Source organism: Scardinius erythrophthalmus, assembly GCF_964197995.2.
Source record: "Scardinius erythrophthalmus genome assembly, chromosome: 1".
NCBI classification, from domain to species: domain Eukaryota; kingdom Metazoa; phylum Chordata; class Actinopteri; order Cypriniformes; family Leuciscidae; genus Scardinius; species Scardinius erythrophthalmus.
The window spans coordinates 26008642-26025313 of NC_138221.1; the positions used below are offsets into that span (position 1 = coordinate 26008642).

At 38.9% G+C, this 16672-nt stretch overlaps 1 protein-coding gene across 1 annotated transcript in view; it reads right to left on the bottom strand.

Annotated features, from left to right (window-relative positions):
• Window positions 1-16672, bottom strand: part of LOC308697563 (von Willebrand factor A domain-containing protein 7-like) — a 91416-nt gene that overhangs the window by 42239 nt on the left and 32505 nt on the right. Inside the window, exons 4-5 of the mRNA XM_081376889.1 lie at window positions 1471-1535; window positions 907-1040 (exon numbers count right to left, since the gene is read on the bottom strand). The gene's annotated coding sequence lies outside the window, so the exon portion shown is untranslated. The remainder of the gene's footprint in view (window positions 1-906; window positions 1041-1470; window positions 1536-16672) is intronic.

The window sequence follows — 16672 nt, forward strand, 5'->3', positions numbered from 1 at the left end:
GCAAGCTTATTAAAGGGTTTGAATAAAAGCAGTTTGAATAAGTAGCCACATGATCTGTTTTATCTCCTGTTCTTATTTCAATATGAATAAAACTTGAAAGGATAACTATGCAAAATTTCATATCAGAGGGTCAAACTGCTCTGCACTTTAACGTTTAATCCTTCATCATTACACATTCATTATCACCAACATTTTACTAATTACAAAAAATATTATTTTTTGTAATAAATATGTAAAAAAAAAAAAAAAAAGAAAAAAACTTGTCACAGTTTGTCTCTTGTTTTGTTTTCAGTGTTTTCAGTTCCTGGGATGTATTCCAGAAAGCAGGTTATGTGACTTTGTATTGGAAACCAGAATTTAATACAATAAACAAACCCACATCTGTCAGCTACCCACCCACACTGCTGTAACGTATACACACAATTTCTACTTGAATAGACAAAGTCAAATGTTGCAACTACTGAACCCACAACAGGGGACGGTTGCAAAAGTCCACATGGACAGTTGTAAAATATATTAAACGTATTTAAATGTAATAAAATAATTCTTTAACATATTTTTTGCAATTTTGTTGAACAACAAAATACTTTTTAATTAAAATCAAGAGACTGAAATTTGATAATACTGAATGAGAATTTCTTTCTCTCTCTCTCTCTCTCTCTCTCTCTCTCTCTCTCTCTCTCTCTCTCTCTCTCTCTGTGTGTGTGTGTGTGTGTGGGGGGGGGGTGTATTGAAATCAAGAGACTGAAATTTCATGGACTGAACACTCTCTCTTTCTATGGACTGTGTGTGTTTTTTTGTTTTGTAGTTTTTTTTGTTTGTTTTTTTTGTATGAGATGTAGCATATGTGTCTGCAACAGAGAGAGGGAATAAGAGAGTAAAAGAGATCACTATATGTGGTCTTACTTTCTGGTTCCTCTTTTCCAAATCTATAGCCTCTTTCTCTGGTGTGTCTGTAATGCAGTCTTCCGCTTTCTCTTTCCTTTTGTGACTTTTCTTGTTCCTGCTTTTGGGTGAGGTCGCAGTCTCAGGTGAGAAATCTATATTGGAAGGAGACACTGGTGAAGTTACAGCAGGTGGAAGAGGACGGTCTGTCACCAAAGATGGTGCAAAGTCAACATCTTGGGAGACCTCCCGATTAAATGGCCAAATACCAGTGGATCTAAAACCTGACTGCACATTTGTTGGTGTTGCTGCTAAAGGGAGGGCCAACCTAACAATGTATAAAACAGATTATTCATATGTAAATATGCACTACTTTAACGGCAAGGCAAGGCGATGTAGTGGTTGCGGAAAAAACTAATAACAGCAGCAATTGTTCTCCCTTCCGCCATGTGTTTATGGCCCGCCCATCTCAGGAACTTTCCAGTAGTAAATAACGACTTGAGAGGGCACTCATGTCCAATTTTTAACTAGGAAACTCATATTTGCAATAATTCCGATTCCGGCAGCATTTCTAACCTGACTCACCTGTGTTGCTGTTCGCCTGTTGTCATCATCCTCTGACCACCTTCATCCTCCTCAGTCTCCGCATCCTGCAAAGAGGTCATAAGACTATTAGACCAAGCTAAGTTTCTCTCTTGAATCTCACACACTGCCTTATGATTCTGTGATGGTCAATAAAGTCCAGTGTTCATTCATTCATCGTGTCTGTTCTCGTGACAGCACCATTTGTATATCTAAAGTCTTTGGCCTAGGCCCGTGTCTCTATATAGTTGGTGGATATATGGTGACTCGCAGGGGTCTCAGGGACCCTCAATACACTGCCAACAGAGTCCACCTGCACATCTCTATAATATTTTAGTGTTGAGAAATATTAAAATAATTAAATGACTGATTGTACAGCCAGAAGTGTTGATGATCAATGAGTGTTTAAGATGGAGAAGCATTTGTTCATTGAAAGATGATTTGTGAATTTCTGCACCACTCAATAAAGAATTTGTAAAAGCTTTTAAGTAGCCTACAATATACATCTTTGATGAGGAAAACTTGATCAAATGATGAAGGTTGTATTTTGTAACGTAGCCTAGATATGCTTCTTAGCAAGTCATGATGTGATATCTATACAAATGTTCATATCTTTAGGTAATGATGCAAATGACCTCATATCAATTTAATTGACAATGTATATATTTTACAGCACACTAGCTTAAGCTTATAGGAGATTGATCGAGAGCAACTGCAAGATCTCTTTGAGTCGTTCTTCATATTCATAATCATCTGAGAATGAGGATCGCATTTCTCCTGCTGGCTCTTCTGATTGGTGTTCACACCTTTGAAATTAGGAGAAAAACTGACTCAAAAAATCATCAAGAGATCACAAGAATGGCCATTTTACGTGCAACTGCAAACGTCTGCAAGAGTGTTGAAGGCTTCGAAATGGTATGAATATATATATATATAATTAAGAATGACTATATTAGACACTGTGTTCAGCATCAATAATCAAAAATCATTGAAAAAATTTGTGAGTTTGGAGATTTCAGATTTACTTTTACTTTTATTCTAAACATTCATAATACGCTGATTATGTCTATGCTTGCATACAGACAGCTCCTTTGGATGTAAAGACACTGGCAAAGGCCTGCAAAAAAGAGGAATTTACAGAGAACTTTGAAGCTGGCATAAAAATGATCTCCTACTACAATGTGAAGACAGACATTACACATCCACTCAGTGCAGAATACCATTTTGACAATGAGAAATTTGTAGATGGGAAAGCACTCATAATCGATGGAAAGAAGAATGTCATAAATTCCATTAAATCAAATCAATTTGATGATGCAAGAAAGACACTTGGGGGAATCCTGCACACTTTACAGGTGAGTTACTAGTAAACCTGCATTATTGCAGTTACAGTGCTATGCATAAGTTTAGACACCCATACTAAAGTTGACTAAAAAGAGGAATAAAAAATCATCTTTTGGAAACTGAACTTAATGCCTTAATTTAAAAAATTAGGAAAAATCCAACCTTTAAGGACACCAATTTTCTTTGTGAATGAATAATGTATCGTAAATAAATAAATGTTCTTCCTTAAAATACAGGGTGCATAAGTTTGGACACCCCTATGTTAAATTCCCATAGAGGCAGGCAGATTTTTATTTTTAAGTATTTTTTTTTATTTTATTTTTTAGGATACTATGCATCCTGATAAAATTCCCTTGGCCTTTGGAATTAAAATAGCCCCACATCATCACATAGCCTTCACCATACCTAGAGATTGGCATGGTTTTATTTCAGTTAGCCTAATAGCTAGTTTGATTTGCATTGAGAGATGATCTTATGGAAAGTACCCCATGCCAATCTCTAGGTATGGTGAAGGCTATGTGATGATGTGGGGCTATTTTAATTCCAAAGGCCAAGGGAACTTTATCAGGATGCATAGTATCCTAAAAAAAAAAAATTAAAAAAATACTTAAAAATAAAAATCTGCCTGCCTCTATGTGAATTTAACATAGGGGTGTCTAAACTTATGCACCCTGTATTTTAAGGAAGAACATTTATTTATTTACGATACATTATTCATTCACAAAGAAAATTGGTTTCCTTAAAGGTTGGATTTTTCCTATTTTTTTTAATTAAGGCATTAAGTTCAATTTCCAAAAGATGATTTTTTATTCCTCTTTTTAGTCAACTTTAGCATGGGTGTCTAAACTTATGCATAGCACTGTAATGTAAGTGTGATCCAAATGTGATTGAAACATTATGGAGATTCCAGTTCAACCACAGAGATTAAGTTTGATTTAATGCCGGAGGAGAATCTAGAGTCTCAAGATTTTTTCTCCACTAGATAACCTATAGGCGGGTCCACAACATTATTAGCTTATTACGGGAGCGCCGACCATTTTTCCCATCGTTAAACTAGCAAAAGTGGATTCAGACACGCCCTAAGTGCGCTTGCGTCGTGTGCTTAGACCATGCGCTTAGATCATTAAAATAGAGCCCTGGGTTTAGGGGCTGGTTCACACAAAACACGTTTTTGCTCTAAAAAACGTGAGACGCAGGTCACTAAATAAAAAAGTGCAAGGTCTAGAGACGTGTTTTTTTAATTTAACACCGTTCAGTGTTCATATGGGAACCACCAGGGTGTTAAAGTAACACTGAAACAGTGCTAGAGTTAATGAGATAATTAAGTGATTAATTATTGATTGTTCGATTATTGAAGACACCTGAAGATAACAAGCAGAATCACCGAAGAAAGGATACACAAAATCTAAGCATTGTTAATTACAACCTAAAAACTTTTAATTTTAATTATTATTTCTCTTTGTATTTTTATTGAGTAAAGTGCCATGAGAAGCTGCTTTAAAGGCACTATTATTATTAAAACATCAACATCTAAAACTCTGTTCATTCTCAAAAAGAACTTCTGTAGATGAATGACAGAAATAAGGTCAAACTGGTTTGTAAGAGAGATTTCATGTCTTTTCAGTTGATTTCATCTAAGGCTGTGTCTTGAAGTCAGTTGTAGTTCTTGTGTTTCTCTTTTCTTCAGTGATTCTGCTTGTTATCATCAGGTGTCTTCAATAATCAAACAATCATAACTCAATTAATCACTTAATTATCTCATTAACTCTAACACTCTTGAGTGTTACTTTTAACACCCTGGTGGTGGTTACCATATGAACACCAAGTGGTGTTAATTTAACTGTGTTGGGGGATAATAAACAACACTATTGGTAAAAACAATGCTTTTTTCTATCTATCTATCTATCTATCTATCTATCTATCTATCTATCTATCTATCTATCTATCTATCTATCTATCTATCGTAATAATTTATGATTTGCAAAAATGAAAACTGCTGCTTCTGTGAAGATGAGAGAATCAAAGTGTATGCGCGTTGTGCACACGCTACATTGATTATGGCCAAGCATGCGCCCTTAAAATGGCATATGAATAACATGCGCATTTTTTCCTGGTTAGTGGCGCAATTGTTTTCTAAACCTGCAAAATAGCATGAAGGAACGTTTGCGCTGGAACACGCCTCCTTTTTTGCGCTGAACCGCCCAGGGAGCGCAAGTTCATTCCCTAGTTTAGCGACGTGCTTCTGTGGAGGGAAAAGCGCGCTTTGCGCGGGTGCAAAATAGGAATGATACATGCGTCGGTGTACAAAGTCAATTGCGCTGGGTGCAAGATAGGGCCCTATATGTGTTTTGTCAAGATTAGAAAAGGTATTGATTATAAAGTAGTTACAATACATTTTGTAATATTAAACCTAACGTCCCCTAAGGGAGGAGCCACGCTAAATTAATTCACAGGATGAATTTTGAGTTCAAAAGCTTTCGAATGATACCTAATTGATCATTATTATTAAAATATGTGATACCAAAAATGCAATAAAAAAAAGAGTGCCAAGTGTGACGTTTGAACATCTACTAACCCACACCTTTTCATCTGGCAAATGAAAGGATTTCTACAGTCACAGTAACTGGATTGAGCTGGGAAACACCAAACCCTGCAATGCCCTGATCAATCCAGAAGAGCCCATACCAGAATATGCAGGTGTGTGCGTGTGTGTGTGTGTGTGTGTGCGTGTGTGTGTGTGCGTGTGTGTGTGTGTGTGTGTGTGTGTGTGTGTGTGTGTAATTTAACTGTGTTTATATTCTGTCCAGGTAAGGATACTAAAACATGTGATGAATGTCCAGAAGAAAAATGTGGGGCAAAACTTCTGAAGGACATTATTGACAAAAAGATACTGACATCAGGATACTTCAGAGGAACTAAACCAGAAGGTATTATTTTTTCATCCACAGATAGAAACTCGTCACATACAAACAGAGACAAAAATATTACAACATGCACTTCAAATCATCATGTTTATTATTATGATTTCTTGACAGGTAAATGTAGTCATGGAGGTTTTTTTCGATTCATCAACTGGCATTGGGAAAGGCTGGAATGGCATCAATAAAGACTACAGTGGTTCCAGCCACGGTGGTCAACATAATGATGCTGTAAAAGTTGCCATTGATGCCAGTGTGCAGCTGCTGGAGAACATCTGGAAGAGTATAGATACAGAAGGTGGAAACAACTTTCTCAGGTACAGAGAGGCGACATAACTTGATCTAAAGACGTCCTATTTTTGCCCCAAATCTTGATAGGAGATTTTGTGAAACACTTTAGTTTAGGGTCCAATTATCACTCACTCTAAACAACATAGCACTAAAAGTGGTTCACTGGCTTGTAATTAGAGGAACCACTTTAAGTGCTATATAGACCTTATGTAGCCCCGCCCCTTTTCAGCGTTGCGCTTGTTGTCTTTTGACTTCCTGTCTGTATTTTCATAGCGATCTTGCGTATTTATGAATGAAAGTCTTGTTTTAAAATCTTCCCAGTCTACTGACATTTGTTAAGTCATCTGCTTTAAACTTTACAATCCTCATGATAACTCTCATTAACTTTACATTAAGTAAATCCACTTCAAAAGCTAATTACTCCTGAACAGCAATGCCATAGAAATATACAGAGCGACCTCAAAAGCGGAAGTTAAAAGACAATATTTTAAAGATGGTGGCGCCCTCGTTTCTCTGGCGCATAAGGTCTTATAGTTTTTTCCTCCTTCGTTGAAATTTTTTTTTTTGTGTGTCCACATGAAAACGCAAAAACACGCTATGAAGAGCTGTCAAGAGCAATCAAAAACCAACAGTGGCGGCTCATCAGGGGAGGAAAAAAAGGCCCAGCCTACCCAAAACCTTGAAGGACGATTTAATATTAATAAAATTTATAGTTATTCATTAATGTCTCAAAATTTGTATTTATTGTTTGCAGAGCCGGACAGTAACGAAGTACATTTACTTGAGTACAGTACTTAAGTACAATTTTGAGGGATCTGTACTTTACTCGAGTATCATTTTTTGGGGAGTACTCATGACTTTACTCAAGTACATTTGAGAGGCAAATATTGTACTCTTTACTCCACTACATTTCTATCCATAACTGTGAGTACCCGTTACTTCTTCTAAAAAAATAAATAAAAATAAAAAAAAAGGAAAAAAGAAACATCTCGGACACCCTCAATTTGTTGTTTCCCTCTCAAATGTGATTGGATTGTGTAGGCGCCACTGATTGGGACAGCCTATCAGCAGTCACCTTCAGCTTTCCGCCAAAGCCAACTCCATGGTCAGATTTAGATAAGAGACGAAACCATGGACGAAACCATGGATGAAGACGCAGCAGGTCCATCCCGGGAGTATTTTTTTTTCCCAGGATGGTAGGGGAAGACTCATGAATATTCATTAGGGAAGTCATTCCTGATTGGTCTTAACCCCAGTGACGGGTAGGTTTAGGGGCGGGGTTAGGGGTAGGTCATCAGACCAATCAGGGATGACTTCCCTAATGAATATTCATGAGTCTTCCCCTACCATCCTGGGAAAAAAAATATCGCATCCCGAACCCGTGGCCCCACCTCGCCAGACTATTTCAATTTTCTGAACAAGTTAATGATAGTTTTCGCTTCAAGTGTTTGCTGTGTTTACCAATGTAAGCACTGTGGCAGTAGTAATGCAATATTTAGAAAATGTACTCTTGTACTCTTGATACTCAAGTACTTTTAAAAACAAGTACTTTAGTACTTTTACTTAAGTAGACATCTGACTGTAGTACTTTTACTTGTACTTGAGTAAAATTTAGCAAGGGGTATCTGTACTTTTACTCAAGTAATGAAGCTGTGTACTTTGTCCGCCTCTGATTGTTTGTAATTTCACCTGTGTAAGTGTAACCACCGCACGCTTCTTCCCCAAATGTGCTGAATATGTGAAGCGCGAGTCTGGGGGGATAGAGGGAGTGGGAGGCAAATCCATAGCCGGAGACTTGTGCCTCACCCCGGATTTTCACCTACTGCGGAACGGCTGCGGCCATGACTGACAGCTGAAGTCACGAGGACCCACGAGATCTTGCAAATTCATGTATGATCGCGCAATATAAGTGCTGAATTGCTGCGGAGCTCTCCGGCATCCGGAAAAAATAGAAGCTCTGCGTTTCTGCTCCGGAGGTCTGCGGATCGCTTGAGTCGGAACGCAGCCGTTCCGCAGTCAGTGAAAATATACACATTGACTTTAATGGAAACCTATTGACTCCGCCGCCGTTCAGGATCGGATCCGCAGCCATTCCGAAGAAATTAGGGGTCAGTTGGTAAAAAAATAAATAGCCAATCACCATTGAGTATTTGATTTCAGCGATTAGGAGTGTTGAGGAAAGCTAGCCTCCCTTGGTATATCAAACAATCATCGACAAGACGTAAATTACGTGACATAGTTTGAACTGCTACCCAGGGCCGTTTCTAGCCTTTTTGGCACCCTAGGCAAGATTCCTATTGGAACCCCCCCGCACCCCCACTGTCCCTCTAGGGGGGTTCGGGGGCATGCTCCCCCGCAAGAAAATTTTGTACATTTTAAGGTTAAATTAATGCATCAATCTGGTACTTTGAGAGCTAAAAATTAACAGCTTCAACCCATGAACTGTGCACATTGAACAAAGAAAAACCATAGACTTGTAGCCTACCTGGACACTAAAGAGGGCTCAAATATCTTATTAGTTATCATGATATAGAGTCTCAGTCTACATTACATTATCACTGGTGTTTATGATTTATATAAGTATTCCTATGACGTAAAATCCATATGGCCAATAATATGTAGGCTACTTTATGTATTAAAATGAATATTTCAAAAGTATATTTTACATTACACTATAGTATTGGAAAATTACAATACTTTTGTCCTCCTAATTTCTTCACTTGCAAGAAATTATGGAGAATTTATTATTATTTTGGAGAAAAACACCAGATCACCATGCTGATCGCGTGAGCAAAGTGCGCACTTTTCTTTAAATCACGCAGCACAAACAGAATGTCTAGCAACTTAATTAAAGTCTTGTGCTGTTTTATAAAGGCACAAAGCCATATCACAATTTCGATTTTAATTCGTTGACAAAATAAATATAACGCTAGAGACCATTATGTTAGGCTATAAATTTTACATCTCATGTCTTGGGAAAAGGGAGAAGAGCGATTTCGGCAAAAGGCGGATTCGAACTCGGGTCCAACGCATACAAAGCTACTTTCAAGCACCTCACGCCTTACGACCTATGTCACTGTAGATATTTAGTGGGGGGCGTATTTTTGCTAAAAAAGACAGGCACTTAGTGCAAATATACGCTCCATTATCGGAAATGTAAAAAAAGAAGGATTTTTCTTACACTCGCTTGGGCAAAAATCTCTTGGTGTGGTGGGGGCTCTCAATGGCGCCCCCCAGCTGTTTGCGCCCTAGGCGACCGCCTAGTTTGCCTATGCCTAGAAACGGCCCTGCTGCTACCGCTGATAGGCTAATATGGAGCAAGGGGGTAATCCATCAGCCGTAAACTGAAGCTTCCCTGGGGTCCGCCATTGATTAGCGGACCATCACCTGCTGTTAGCATTCCATTGACTCCCATTCATTTTGGCATCACTTTGACAGTGAATAACTTTACATCTGAGGCGTTTAAAGACTCCATTTGTCCATTATTTATTTCTAAAGAAACTGTATGAAAAATGTATAAAAGGCTCCATTACCTTGTAACTTACGTTATGGCCCCGTAGAAGCAGTTTTTGTAAAAATAGGCTAACGATTGCGTCATAACCACGCGACTCTCTGTCGCACAGTAGAGAGATTACCGTATGGACGTGGAGGCAAAATGACAAAATAATTCATCAGAATACTTAGCAAAAGTTGCTCCTGCTCAAAATCCCCAGTGTTAAATTAACACTGCTCAGAGTTTATATGAGTCCACACTCAGAGTGTTATAATTAACACTGAAGCAGTGTTAAAGTTAATGAGATAATTAAGTGATTAATTGATTAATTGAGTGATGATTGAGCATTATTGAAGACATATGATGTTAATAAGCAGAATCACTGAAGGAGAAAATTAATTTTTTAAATGGTCACCATTATGGTGATGGGTGTTTAGTTTAGTTGGACTCTTGACCCTTACTTTTTTAACTTTAGATTTTGTTTGGCTGCTGTAATACGGTTATAACAGCCAGATGAACAAAGAGCAAATGTGATCTGATGGTGTTGGTTGTGTTTTAACATAATCATTAGTTGGCCTGAATCACTGAACTCATTGAGAGTATAATTTCTGAGTTAAGTTTACCTAATGGATTATAGCAGCACTGTCCTTGTCGAGCATGCCATTTTTAGCCTTTTCAATGAAAACCAAATGATCAAATCAATTACAAAAAAAAAAAAATCTTAAATAGTGTTCTTTTCAGGCACACACAGACATCAAGAATTAGTGTATGAATCTCAACAATGGTGACAAACAGATCAACTCTGAACATAAGCTCATTATTTATTCATGCAGCAATGCATGATGGGAGCCATGAATGAGTTTTGATTGGTGGTACCCAGAATGCACTGCAACATGCTTTATTATTGTCACCAATGTTGAGATTCACAGGCTGATTCTTGATGTCTGTGTCTAAAAAAAAAAATAAAAAAAATAATCTATGTGAACAACTTTTAGGAAATTATTTGGATTACATTGTAAAAGTTTAAAATATTATGATTTTCAAGGACAGTGCTGCTATAATTAATACAGTATATCTAATTCAGAAATTGGGCTCTATATGAGTTCAGTGATTCAGGTCAAATGATTGTGAAATAATTATTATATTAAAACACAACCAACACCATCAAATCACCTTTTCTCTTTGTTCATCTGGTTGTTATAACTGAAGTACAACAGCCAAACAAAATCTAAAGTTAATGATTTCAGGGTCAACAGTCCAACTAAAGCAAACACTGCTCACCATAATGGTAACATAAAATTACGGTTTTCTCCTTCAATGATTCTGCTTGTTAACATCAGGTGTCTTCAATAATGCTCAATCATCACTCAATTAATCACTTAATTATCCCATTAACTTTAACACTGCTTCAGTGTTACTTATAACACTCTGAGTGTGGACTCATATAAACTCTGAACAGTGTTAATTTAACACTGGGGATTTTGCTGTGTAGCTCATGGACACCTCCTACTCACACTCTCCGTCTCTGCACGTTTCGGAAGGGAATGATTCAGATTTCTCTTGGCACAGCTACTAGAAGTTAGACAGACAGTGCTCACGTCACATCTACGTCATCAAGCTCAGCTTGAGTCTGCACAGTACGCTCAGCCATCAGGAAGTGAGTGCTTCTGTTTGACTTTACTTTTCTCTGTTGAAGTCTATGGGGTCACTGTGTCCATTTCTTTTACTGTCTATGATATGAAGAGTAGAGATATTTAATCGCAATTTTTTTTTACTAAACTACCATTCAAACAACAGCTACAATTTAAAAATGAAGGAAGACTCCATGCCTAAGTTGGACATAGGCTATAGGCCTACAGCAATCAGTTTCACTAAACAGTCGAATGTGCTCTTTAAACATGGACATTTAAAAGGACAGAAGAATGAATTTTGGATTTTGCTCAAGTGAAAGGCTAGGACTATGTTAGTGAACTTATATTATATTGTCTTGCTGTATGTGTTGTTTTCTATAAATATTCGGTCTATAAGTGACCAAAAAAGCCATTTTAAAGAAGTTTAAAAATCCGACCGCTAAAATATTGTGTGCCTCCTCAGAAAGAAAGTTTCTCATTATTTTGAGATGTTAAGTCATTATTACGAGAAAGTTTCTCATTATTATGACTTTTTTCATAGAATCTTTTTTTTTACTCAACCGTGGCGGAAACGGGCTTCCATACTTATGAACACAGAGCACGTTAATTTAACACTGGGGAATTTACTTTAAAAAAATATGTATCTTAATGGATATTTTTGTGATGGTGTCATTTTGGCATCCATTGTTCAATTATTAATTATAGACATTAATTATTTATTGATAATATATACTTTTTCATTTGGTTCAAATAATTTGAGGGTAATAGATGCATCCAAGGCAAGAGAGGCAAAATCGATTTTCGAATCTAAAATGGCAAAATCAAATTGATTTTCGAATCGAAAATCGAATCAAAACAAAATTTATTTCTGTCAGACATCTACAGAAGTTCTTATTGAGAATTAACAGAGATTTAGATGTTGATGTTTTATTATTTCGTTTCACGTTACCATGATGGTGATCAGTGTTTGCTTTAGTTGAGTCGTGACCCTTGACTTTTGACTTACTTGACTTATTCCTATAGGCTCCTTATGGTGCATAGGGCTGCAACAACACCACGCCAACGCACTCTGTTCTGGGCTGTTTTCTTCAGCTGAGTCCATGTCACTCCGGCATCCTTCACTTCGCTCTCGACTGACCTTCTCCACGTCTGTTTGGGCCATCCCACTTTCCTTTTTCCTTGTGGGTTCCCGTCTAGTGCTTGCCTTGTGACGTTGTCGATTGGTTTGCGAAGTGTGTGACCTATCCACCCCCATTTTCTTTTCTTGATGTCCTTGCCGACTGGGTTCTGGTTGGTTCTGCTCCATAGGTCTGCATTGGAAATCTTCTCAGGCCACCTGATGTTGAGGATGTGGCGCAAACACTTATTGACAAATGTCTGTATCTTGTTGGTGATGGTGTTGGTAACCCGCCATGTTTCGGACCCATAGAGGTGGACTGCTTTCACGTTGGTGTTAAAGATGCGGACTTTGTTGCGCTGGGATAAGGCCTTGGAGTTCCAGATGGGCCGCAGGGTGTTGAACGCTACCCTTGCTTTGCTAATCCGGCTCTTAACATCATCATCTGCGCCACCATCAATGTTGACCACGCTTCCTAAGTACACAAAGCGGTCGGTCTCCACCAGGTCTTCTCCCTGTAGCTGCAGTGGCTGATGTAGTCGGTTCATCCGCATCACCACTGTTTTCTTGATGTTCATTTTCAGGTCGGTCTTCTCTGCCTCCTCCACTAACCGCGTTAGCTTGGACTGTGCATGCTGCTGTTTGTGGGACAGGAGGCCGACGTCGTCCGCAAAATCCAGGTCCTCTAGATATTTGGTAAAGGTCCACTGGATGCCTGTGTTGCTGCCCTCTGTGGTTCTTCTCATGATCCAGTCTATGACGATCAGAAAAATTGTCGGCGAGAGCATACAACCTTGCCTCATTCCTGTCTTCACTGCGAAGGGGTCTGTCAGCTTCCCGTTGTGAATAATCTGACAAGATGAGTCCTCATAAAGCTGCTGAATGATGTTTGTGAGCTTTTGCGGGATTCCGTAGTGCTGCATTAGCTTCCAGATGATCTCCCTGTCGACACTGTTGAACGCTTTTTCAAAGTCAACGAAGGTCGTATACAAAGGAATCTGCCATTCGATGGATTGCTCGATGATGATATGCAAAGTGGCGATATGGTCTATACATGAACGATCTTGTCTAAATCCTGCTTGTTCTGCTCTCAGCCTCTTATCTAGAGCCTCCTTCAGTCTCTCTAGGATGATTCTGGTCAGCACCTTGCTGGGGATGGACAGCAGCATGATTCCTCGCCAGTTGCAGCACTGGGAAATATCACCTTTCTTGGGAAGCTTTACCAAGTACCCGAGCTTCCAGTCGGCCAGCACTTGCTCCTGTTCCCATATCTTCACCAGGAGGGGGTGCAACATCTCTGCTGCTGCTGCCGCATCTGTCTTTAGAGCTTCTGGGGGGATGCCGTCAGGGCCTGGTGCCTTGCCGTTCTTCAGGGACTTGATGGCTTTGATGATCTCTGCCTTGGTTGGTGGATTGGTGTTGATACAGAGGGGTTCTTCTGCTGGTGGTATGTCAGGAACTGTTTGCGGTGGTGGTCTGTTAAGAATTACTTCAAAATGTTCCCTCCATCTTTTCCTTTGCCCCTCATCACTTGTGATGGTTCTCCCATTCTTCTCCTTGACTGACTTACTCGGGTTGAAACTCTTTCCTGACAAGGCCCGGGTAATCTCGTATACTCTCCTCATGTTGTTCTGCTTAGCTGCCCTTTCTGCCTCTTCTGTCAAGTTGTGTACAAATTGTCTTTTGTCCTGTCTTGCGCTCTTCTTCACTTCTCGGTTCACCTCCCAATACTGTGCTCTGAGGTCTGTCTTCTGTTGTTGGTCGCAGCATCTGTTGATTTTCTGTTTCAGCTCCCTCCTCTTCTCTATCTTCTCCCATGTTCCCTTCGACATCCACTCCTTCTGCTCCCTCACTTTCTTGCCCAGAACTTTGGTGCACACATCCTTCTGTATCTCTGTCCAGTGATTCTCTACCCTTGACTTTTAGACTTTATATTTTCTTTGGCTGCTGTAACTGTTTATAAGACACATTTGTTATGGCAGGAAAAGCCAAAAGAAACTGCAACCAGGTGATGTCTGTTTGTTATTAATGATAACAACATAATCATAATCTAGATTTAGTATGTAGTTTTCGTGAAGTGTTGTTAGTTTTATATTATAAATTTTAATAGTTCTGTGGTTATACAGTATAAAAGTCATAACATTTGAACTTTTGTGTCATTTAGAGTATCTGGTCTTTGTGTGCACTTTCCTCGAAGTATGAGTGAAGGTGAGGTTACACTTTTATCTCTCTGTAACCTCACATTGAGACCACATCACGAGTAGCCTGTGAGCTCATGGTGAGATTACTGTGAGATCAAATTGTTGACTGGGTAGCACTGGGTTGTCAAGCATTTTTGCTTAATTTTTTTTTCTTTGGACTTCAAGTGGTAACCTATACAGTACTAGAATTGTTTATTGTACAAAACTAAACAAAAACGGCCTTAAAAGTCAAATGTATCAACAATATGATGAACTTGCCAAATAATATACAAAAGTGTTAACATGTGAAAACACCATTTTGGATCCTAAAGGTCTCTTGAATTTCATTGGTTTCAAGTTTTCTGCAGCCAATAAATCACCAATATTTTTCAAATCTGATAAGCCTATTTATCCTATCTATATACACAGCCATAGAGTTGCATTTAGTATGTTTTTTTTACTGCTGACCACGGCCAATCAGGACTGATCTATTAGTTACCATGTTTGTTCCTCTTTTTCTTTTCTTTTTTTTGCAGACTGATGGGGCTTCATACAGAAACACCAATTGGGGAATGGAAAGCTCCGGTTAAGTTCTTTAGCTTCAAAACAAGATATCCAGATGCAACTGATGATTCAAATGAAGAAATTAGTTTAAACTAATGTTTTGAAATATCTATGTCGCTTCCTTTTATGAACCTTTTTTTTTATTTTTAATCCGGGCCCAGCTGAAATGTTCTTCTATGTATGCTCAAACTGTCACGAGTGCATGGTCCTCCTTCCCTCACACACACTCTGGACTCCATTTCCAAGCATGCATCTTGGTTTTCACCTGCACCCAGTCGGCTCACCTGCACCTGCCACTGATCATCACCTCATCAAGACACTCATATGCACACACCTCGCCGACCCTCATAATACGATTATAATGGGATATTTTTTAGCAATATTGCGATTCAACTTTAACTCATGTAGACACAATACTTCGATCACATGAATACGATTAAGCTCATAGTCCTAGTTAATTAACAATTAACAGGCATGTAAACACTTTATTCGCATCATTACCACTCTGACGGTGTGCATGTGCTCGTATCTACATGAATGCCGTGTATTTTTCACACAACTTCTAGAACATTTTCTCTTCTCCAAATCGCTAAACTCTATCAACACAACTCGCTGTGCAGTCTCTGCTCCGTATCTTCATCCAGACGGCGCGAAGAACACAGCGCAGGCAATCCCGACACAGCGATGTTCCTCATGACACTGAATAATATCCAGTACATCCATAACAATTTATTTTTTATTTAATATGAGTAGATAAAAAAGCATATCTGAGTGTGATATTACCATACTTGTTAGCGAATAATCGGAATAATGAAAATTGCATGTAAACTGGAGTGAAGAGTTCTGCTCGTGTCATGTAAACATCTAACTCTGATTATGAGAAATAATCTCATTATTGGTGCACATATAAACGTCTTGTCTCATCATTCACTACCTGACTCCCTCTTCATCTGTGTAACCAGCCTTCATCGACCTTCATTCTCCTCAAGCCTTCAAAGACCAAGACTCTCTGGGCCCTATTTCAACGATCTGAAATGCTGTTGCTATTTTCCCGGCGGGATAAATGACTCTTGTGCCAGGCGCAAATCTAAAATGGGTTGGTCTGAAGTAGCTTCATTTTTCATAGGTGTGGTTTGGGTTTAACCCATGTGATAATGAGCTGATGAGTTGAATCAGGTGTGTTTGATTAGGGAGACAAAGAAAACGTGCAGTGTTGGGGTGCCGGCAGGACAGGTTTGGGAACCACTGCCCTAGTTTAGCGACGTGCTTCTGTGGAGGGAAAAACGCGCTTTGCGCGGGTGCAAAATAGGAATGATACATGCCTCGGTGTACAAAGTCAATTGCGCTGGGTGCAAGATAGGGCCCTCTAAGTTAAGTCTACCATTCTGCCTGCCATCTACTTAATCTGTTTAATAAACATAGATTACCTGCACTCCTGTTGTCTGCCTCTCTGTTACACCAACACAGCTGAAATGAGCTGTCAAACGCACGACTACTCATACAGGAGAGCGGGGGCACAACCTAACGATTTTCGACTTTCTCAGTTTGTGTAAACCTACTCAGGGTTCAGAGTATTGATTTTTTTTCCCACATTAATTTCCCACATGTCTAGTACAACTATGTGGTTTTGTTTCATTAATAGTGTATACTTTTTTCTTGAAAGAATG